Below are 8,644 nucleotides of genomic sequence, written 5' to 3' on the forward strand. Positions count from 1 at the left end.
TTTTCTAGGATCTTCTAGGGTTATTTTAGGGTTTTCTAAGAATTTCTAGGGTTTTCTTGAGTTTTCTTGAGTTTTCTAGGGTTTTCAAGGGTTTTTCTATGATTTTTTTAGAGTTTTTTTGGGTTTTTTAGAGTTTATAGAATTTTCTAGAATTCTTTAGTATTTTCTTGGGTTTTTTAGGGGTTTTTATATTTTTCTAGGGTTTTTAGGATTTTCTTAGTATTTTCTAGGGTTTTTAGGATTTTCTATGGTTTTCTAGGAATTTTTAGGGATTTCTAGGGTTTTCTTATGTTTTATAGGGTTTTAGATGGTTTTTAGGATTTTTTTAGCGTTTTCGAGGGTTTTTCTAGGGTTTTCTAGCATTTTATAGGTTTTTCTAGAATTTTCTAGGATTTTCTTAGGTTTTTTAGGATTTTCTAGGATTTTTTAAGGTTTTTTTGTGTTTTCTAGCATTTTTCTAGGGTTTTCTAAAGATTTCTACTTTTTTTTCTAGGGTTTTCTAGGATTTTTAGGGTTTTCGACAGTTTTTTAGGATTTCCTAGGATTTTTGCACATTTTCTAGGGTTTTCTAGGGATTTATAGGTTTTTCTTGGATTTTCTATGGTTTTTTTAGGTTTTCATAGGATTTTCTATGGTTTTCTTAGGGTTTTCTAGGGTTTTCTTAGGATTTTCTAGATTTTTCTAGTGTTTTCTAGGGTTTTTTAGAGTTTTCTAGGATTTCTAGGGTTTTCGAGGATTTTCTTAGGGATTTCTTGGATTTTTTAGGGCTTTTCATGGTCTTCTAGGGTTATTTTAGGGTTTTCTAGGAATTTCTAGGGTTTTCCAGGATTTTCTTAGTGTTTTCTAGGTTTTCTAAGGTTTTCGAGGGTTTTTTTTGTTTTCGTGGGTTTTATCAAGTTTTTCTAGGATTTTCTAGGATTTTCTAGGGTTTTTTAGGGTTTTCTAGGATTTTTAGGGTTTTTCGAGTTTTCTAGGATTTTTCTAGGGTTTTCTAGGGATTTCTAGTGATTTTCTTGGGTTTTTAGGGTTTTTTAGATTTTTCTAGGATTTTCTAGGGATTTTTAGGGTTTTCTAGGGGTATCTTAGGGTTTTTGAGGGTTTTTTACCGTTTTCAAGGGATTTTCTAAAGTTTTCTAGGTCTTTCTAGGCTTTTCTAGAGTTTTCTTTGGGTTTTCTAGGATTATCTAAGGTTTTTTTATGTTTTTCTAGATTTTTTAAGATTTTTCTAGGGTTTTCTAGAATTTTCTTGGGATTTCTAGGGCCTTCTAGGGTTTTCTAGGGTTTTCGAGAGTTTTCTTGGGTTTTATAGGTTTTTCTCGGGCTTTCTAGGATTTTCTAGGGTTATCTAGGATCTTCTAAGGTTTTCTAGGGGTTTTAAAGGATTTTCTAGAGTTTTATAGGATTTTCTTGGGGTTTTCTAGCGTTTTTTACGGTTTTCTATGTTTTCTATGGTTTTCTAGGGTTTTTTAGGATTTAGTAGGGTTTTCGAGTATTTTTTAGGGTTTTCTAAGGTTTTATAGGTTTTTCTAGGGTTTTCTTAGGGTTTTCTATGGATTTCTAGAGTTTTCTAAGATTTTCTAGGTTTTTCCAGGGTTTTGCTAAGGTTTTTTAGGGTTTTCTTGGTTTTTCTACGATTTTCTAAATTTTTCTATAGTTCTCTTAGGATTTTCTAGTGGTTTTCAGAGTTTGCTAGGTTTTTAGTATTTTCGAGGGTTTTCTTAGGATTTTCTAGGGATTTTAGGGTTTTTCTAGTATTTTTAGGGTCTTCTTGGGTTTTCTAGGATTTTCTAGGGATTTGCTAGGGGTTTCTAGTATTTTCGAGTGGTTTTTAGTGTTTTTCGAGGGTTTTCTATTATTTTCTAGGGTTTTCTACGATTTTTTAGTGTTTTCTAGGATTCTCTATGGTTTTTGAGAGTTTATTAGGATTTTTTAGGGCTTTCGAGGATTTTTCTAGGGTTTTCTAGAGTTTTATAGGATTTTCTAGGGTTTTTTAGGATTTTCTTTGAATTTTTAGGATTTTCTAGGGTTTTTCTAGGATTTTCTAAAGTTTTCTAGGGGTTTTCTATGATTTTCTTAGGATTTTACAAGGTTTTTTTAAGGGTTTTCTAGGTTTTTCTATGGTTTACTAAAGATTTCTACTGTTTTCTTAGTGGTTTATAGGGTTTTTTTAGAGTTTTCTAGGTTTTCTAGGATTTTCGAGGATTTTTTTAGGGTTTTCTAGGTTTTTTATGTTTTTCTAAGTTTTTTCTAGGGTTTTTTTAGAATTTTCTAGGATTTTTGTGGGTTTTCTAAGATTTTATAAGGTTTTTTAAGGTTTTTCTAGGATTTTCTTAGGGTTTTATAGGATTTTCTTAGGGTTTTCTAGGTTTTTCTATGATTTACTAAAGTTTTCTACGGTTTTCTTAGGGTTTTATAGGATTTTTTAGAGTTTTTTAGGTTTTCGAGGATTTTTGAGGATTTTTTTAGGGTTTTCTAGTATTTTTATGGTTTTCTAAGATTTTGTAGGGTTTTTTAGGATTTTCTTGGATTTTCTAGGGTTTTCTTAGGGTTTTTAGGGGTTTTTAGGATTTTCGAGGGTTTTTTTTAGTGTTTTCTTGTGTTTTTTAGATTTTTATAGGATTTTATAGGATTTTCTTAGGATTTTATAGGGTTTTCTAGGATCTTCTAAGGCTTTTCTAGGATTTTTTAGGGCTTTTCTAGGATTTCCTAAGGTTTTCTAAAGGTTTCTAGGGTTTTTAGTGTTTTCTAAGATCTTCTAGGGTTTTTGATGGTTTTTTAGAGTTTCTAGTATTTTCGGGGGGTTTTCTAGGATTTTTTAAGGTTTTATAGGTTTTTTTAGGATTTTTTAGGGTTTTCTTAGTGTTTTCTAGGATTTTCTAAGGTTTTCCTTGGGTTTTCTAGGATATTATAGGATTTTTCTAGGTTTTTCTAGGGTTTTCTTAGGGTTTTCTAGCATTTTCCAGGGTTTTCTAGGGTTGTCTAAGATTTTCGAGGGCTTTTCTAGGATTTTCTAGGGTTTTCTTATGGTTTTCTTATGGTCTTCTAGGATTTTCTAGGGTTCGTAGGATTCTCTAGGGTTTTCTATGGTTTTTTAGGGTTTTCTAGGGATTTCTAGGGATTTCTAGGGTATTTTAGGGTTTCTTAAGGTTTTCTAGGGTATTTTAGGGTTTTCGAGGGTTTTCCTAAGGTTTTCTATGGTTTTTACTGTTTTTAAGAGTTTTCTAGGGTTCTTCTAGGATTTTTGAGGGTTTTCTAGCATTCTCAAGGGTTTTTCTAAGACTTTATAGGTATTTCTAGGATTTTCTAGGATTTTCTTAGGGTTTTCGAGGGTTTTTTAGGATTTTTCTAGGATTTATGGGTTTCTAGGGTTTTTCTAGTATTTTCTAGGGTTTTTTAGGTTTTCTAGCGTGTTTTAGGGTTTTCTAGGGTTTTTTAGGGTTTTCTAGGAATTTCTAGGGTTTCTAGCAGTATCTTAGAATTTTCTAGGGTTTTCGAGGGTTTTTTAGGGTTTTCAAGGATTTTTCTAGGGTTTTATAGATTTTTCTATGGTATTTTAGAGTTTTCTTATGGTCTTCTAGTATTTTCTAGGATTTTCTAGGGTTTTTTAGGATTTTCTAGGGTTTTTCTAGGGTTTCTTTTGGATTTTCTAGGATTTTTTAGGATTTTTTTATAGTTTTCTAGGGGTTTTTAGGATTTTCTAGGATCTTCTAGGGATTTCTAGAGATTTCTAGGGTTTTCTAGGATTTTCTTAGGGTTTTTGAGGGATTTTCTAGGGTTTTCTTGAGTTTTATGGGTTTTCTAGGGTCTTTTAGAGTTTTCTAAGATTTTCTAAGGTTTTTTTAGGGGTTTCTAGGGTTTTTTATGATTTTTCTAGGGTTTTCTAGAATTTTCTAGGGTTTTTCTTGGGTTTTCTAGAGTTTTCTACATTTTTCTAGTGTTTTCTACGGGTTTTCTATGTTTTTTTAGGCTTTTTAGGATTTTCAAGGTTTTTTTTAGAATTTTTCTAGGGTTTTCGAGCATTTTTCTAGGATTTTCTGGAGTTTTATAGGTTTTCTAGGATTTTATAGTGTTTTCTTAGAGTTTTCTATGGTTTTCTAGGGTTTTCTATAATTTTCTAGGATTTTTCAGGGTTTTTCTAGGATTTTCTAAGGTTTTTTAGGTTTTCTCTAGGTTTTTTAGGGTTTTCTTACAGTTTTATAGGATTTTCTAGGGTTTTCTAGGATTTTCTAGGGTTTTCTTAGAGTTTTCTAGGGGTTTCTAGCGTTTTTTAGGGTTTTTTAGAGTTTTCTATGATTTTCTACGATTTTCAAGGGTTTTTTTAAGGTTTTCAAAGGCTTTTTTAGAATTTTCTAGGGTTTTTCTAGGGTTTTTTGGGTTTTTCTAGCGTTTTCTAAAATTTTCGAGAATTTTTTAAGGTTTTCTAGAGATTTCTAGCGGTTTTCTTGGATTTTTTAGGATTTCCTATAGTTTTTTTAGGATATTTTAGGGTTTTCTAGAGTTTTCTTGGTTTTATAGGGTTTTCGATGGTATTTTTAGGTTTTTCTAGTTTTTTTAGGGATTTCTAGGTTTTTCTAGGGATATTTTAGGGTTTTCTAAGGTTTTCTAGGGTTTTCGAGGGTTTTTCAGGGCTTTCGAAGGTTTTTTGAGGGTTTTTCTAGGGTTCTCTTCGGTTTTTATTGGTTTTCTACTTTTTTTTGGATTGTTCTCGGGTTTTCAAGTGTTTTCGAGGATTTTTTGGGATTTTCTAGGGTTTTCTACGGTTTTCTTAGGGTTTGTAGGGCTTTCTAGGGTTTTCTAGGATTTTCTATAGCTTTTCTAGTATTTTTTAGGACTTTTTAGGTTTTTCTATGATTTTTTAGGGTTTTCTAGGGATTTTCTAATGTTTTCTATGATTTTCTAAGGATTTTTAGGGATTTTCTAGGGTTTTCTTTTAGTTTTCTAGGATTTTTTACAGTTATCTTGGGTTTTCTTTAGGTTTTCTAGGGGTTTCTAGGAATTCTTAGGTTTTCTTAGTGTTTTCTTGGGTCTTCTAGGTTTTCTAAAATTTTTTAGGATTTTCTAGGATTTTCTTGAGATTTCTAGGATTTTCTAGGGTTTTTTAGCATTTTCTAGGGTTTTCTTAGAGTTTTCTAGGGTTTTTAGCATTTTCTAGAGTTTTTCTAGGATTTTCTAAGAATTTCTAGTGATTTTCTTGGGTTTTTTAGAATTTTCTAGGGTTTTAAAGGGTTTTCTAGAGTTTTCTAGGTTTTCTGGGATTATAAGGGTTTTCTAAGATTTTTTAGGGTTTTCTAGACTATTTCTAGCATTTTTAGTATTTTCTAGGTTTTTAGGGTTTTACAACGTATTTCTAGGGTTTTTAGGATTTTCTAGGGTATTTCTAGGATTTTTTAGGGTTTTTAGATTTTCTATGGTATTTATAGAGTTTTCTAGAATTTTTAAGGTTTTTTAGGGTATTCTAGGATTTTCTATGGTTTTCTATGATTTTATAGGGTTTTCTAGCATTTTTAGAGTATTTATAAGGTATTTCTAGGATTTTTAAGGTACCTCTAGTGTTTTCTAGGGTTTTAAAGTTTTCTAGCATTTTTAGGGTATTTATAGGATATTTCTAGGATTTTTAGGGATTTTTTCTTTAGATTCTCTTGGGTTCTTAGGATTTTCTAAGATTTTTAGGATTTTCTAGGGTATTTCTAGATTTTCTAGGGCTTTTAAGTTTCCTAGGGTTTTCTAGGGTATTTCAAGTATTTAAGGGTTTTCTAGGATTTTCTAGGGTATTTCTAGGGAATTTCTAGGATTTTTATTGTTTTCTAGGAAATTTCTAAGATTTTTAAGGTTTTCTAGGGTATTTTTAGGGTTTTCAAGAGTTTTTTAGGGTTTTCTATGGTTTTCGAGGGTTTTTCTAGGATTTTCTAGGGTTTTCTAGAGTTTTTCTTGTGTTTTCTAGGATTTTCAAGGATTTTCTATGATTTTCTTGGATTTTTTAGGGATTTCTAGGGATTTCTGAGGGTTTTTTAGGTTTTTCTAGGAGTTTTCTTGTGTTTTCTATGGTTTTCTACGATTTTCTAGGATTTTCGAGGGTTTTTCTAGGGTTTTCTAGGGTTTTCGAGAGTTTTTTAGGGTTTTCTATGGTTTTCGAGGGTTTTTCTAGGATTTTCTAGAGTTTTCTAGGATTTACTAGGATTTTTGAGGGTCTTTCTAGGGTTTTCTAGGATTTTCTAGGGTTTTTCTAGGGTTTTCGAGGGTTTCTTAGGGTTTTTCTAGTATTTTCTAGGGTTTTCTAGGGTTTTTAGGGTTTTCTATGATTTTCGAGGGTTTTCTAGGATTCTCTAGGGTTTTCTAGGATTTTCTAGGGTTTTCGAGGGTTTTTTTAGGGTTTTCTAGGTTTTTCTAGGGTTTTCGAGGGTTTTTTTAGGGTTTTTCTAGTATTTTCTAAAATTTTCGAGAGTTTTTTTATGGTTTCTATGGTTTTTGAAGGTTTTTCTAGGATTTTCTAAGGTTTTCTAGGGTTTTTCTAGAGTTTTCTAGGGTTTTTTAGGGTTTTCTAGGAGTTTCTAGGGTTTTCTACGCTTTTCTAGGATTTTCTAGGGTTTTTCTAGGATTTTCTAGGTTTTTTAGGTTTTTTTAGGGTTTTCTAGGATTTCCTAGGGTTTTTCTAGGGTTTTCGAGGGTTTTTTTAGGTTTTTCTAGTATTTTCTAGGGTTTTCAAGGGTTTTTTAGGGTTTTCTATAGTTTTCGAGGGTTTCGAGGGTTTGCTTGGATTTTCTAGGGTTTTCTAGGGTTTTCTAGGGTTTTTCTAGGGTTTTCTAGGGTTCTCTAGGGTTTTCTAGGCTTTTCTAGGGTTTTCGAGGGTTTTTTAGGGTTTTTCTAGTATTTTCTAGGATATTCAAGAGTTTTTTTATTGTTTTCTATGATTTTCGAGGGGTTTTCTAGGATTTTCTAAGGTTTTCTAGGGATTTTTAGGGATTTCTAGGGTTTTCTAGGGTTTTCTACGCTTTTCTAGGATTTTCTAGGGTTTTTCTACGTTTTTCTAAGGTTTCCTAGGTTTTTTAGGATTTTTCTAGGGTTTTCTAGGATTTTCTAGGGTTTTTGAGAGTTTTTTCTAGGATTTTCGAGAGTTTTTTAGGATTTTCTATGGTTTTCGAGGGTTTTTCTATGATTTTCTAAGGTTTTTTAGGGTTTTTCTACGCTTTTGTAGGATTTTCTAGGGTTTTTCTAGGGTTTTCTAGGGTTTTTTAGGGTTTTTGAGAGTTTTTCTAGGGTTTTCTAGGATTTTCTAGGATTTTCTAGGGTTTTTTAAGGTTCTCTAGGGTTTTCTAGTGTTTTTTAGGCTTTTTCTAGGGTTTTCTAAGATTTTCTAGGGTTTTCTAGGGTTTTTCTAGGGTTTTCTAGTATTTTCTAAGGTTTTCTAGGATTTTTCTAGGTTTTTCTAAGGTTTTCTAAGTTTTTCTAGGGTTTTTCTAGGGTTTTCTAGGATTTTTTAGGGTTTTCTAGGGTTTTCTACGCTTTTCTTGGATTTTCTAGGATTTTTCTAGGGTTTTCTAAGGTTTCTTAGATTTTTTAGGGTTTTTCTAGGGTTTTCTAGGATTTTCTAGGGTTTTTGAGGGTTTTTCTAGGGTTTTCGAGAGTTTTTTAGGGTTTTCTATGGTTTTCGAGGGTTTTTCTAGGATTTTCTAAGGTTTTTTAGGGTTTTTCTATGCTTTTGTAGGATTTTCTAGGGTTTTTCTATGGTTTTCTTGGGTTTTCTAGGGTTTTCTAGGATTTTCTAGGGTGTTTATTGGGTTTTCGAGGGTTTTTTAGGGTTTTTCTAGTATTTTCTAGGATTTTCAAGGGTTTTTAGGGTTTTCTATGGGTTTTGAGGGTTTTCTAGGATTCTCTAGGGTTTTCTAGGGTTTTTTAGGATTTCCTAGGGTTTTCGAGGGTTTTTCTAGGGTTTTCTTGGGTTTCCTAAGTTTTTCTAGGGTTTTCGAGTGTTTTTTAGGGTTTTTCTGGTATTTTTGAGAGTTTTTTATGGTTTTCTATGGTTTTCGAGGGTTTTTTTCAGGATTTTCTACGGTTTTCTAGGATTTTCTATGGTTTTCTACAGTGTTTCTAGGGTTTTCGAGGGTTTTTTAGGGTTTTTCTAGTATTTTCTAGGGTTTTCAAGGGTTTTTAGGGTTTTCTATGATTTTCGAGGGTTTTTAAGGATTCTCTAGGGTTTTCTAGGTTTTTTAGGGTTTTCGAGGTTTTTCTAGGGTTTTCGAGGGTTTTTTTTAGGGTTTTTCTAGTATTTTCTAAAATTTTCGAGAGTTTTTTATGGTTTTCTATGGTTTTTGAGGGTTTTTCTAGGATTTTCTAAGGTTTTCTAGGGTTTTTCTAGGGTTTTCTAGGATTTTTTAGGGTTTTCTAGGATTTTCTAGGGTTTTCTACGCTTTTCTAGGATTTTCTACGGTTTTTCTAGGGTTTTCTAGGATTTCCTAGGTTTTTTAGGATTTTTTAGGGTTTTCTAGGATTTTCTAGGGTTTTTCTAGGGTTTTCGAGGGTTTTTTAGGGTTTTTCTAGTATTTTCTAGGGTTTTCAAGGGTTTTTTAGGGTTTTCTATAGTTTTCGAGGGTTTCGAGGGCTTCCTTGGATTTTCTAGGGTTTTCTAGGGTTTTCTAGGATTTTCTAG

The sequence above is a fragment of the Arachis hypogaea genome, chromosome 13 (genome assembly GCF_003086295.3).
Source record: "Arachis hypogaea cultivar Tifrunner chromosome 13, arahy.Tifrunner.gnm2.J5K5, whole genome shotgun sequence".
NCBI classification, from domain to species: Eukaryota; Viridiplantae; Streptophyta; class Magnoliopsida; order Fabales; family Fabaceae; genus Arachis; species Arachis hypogaea.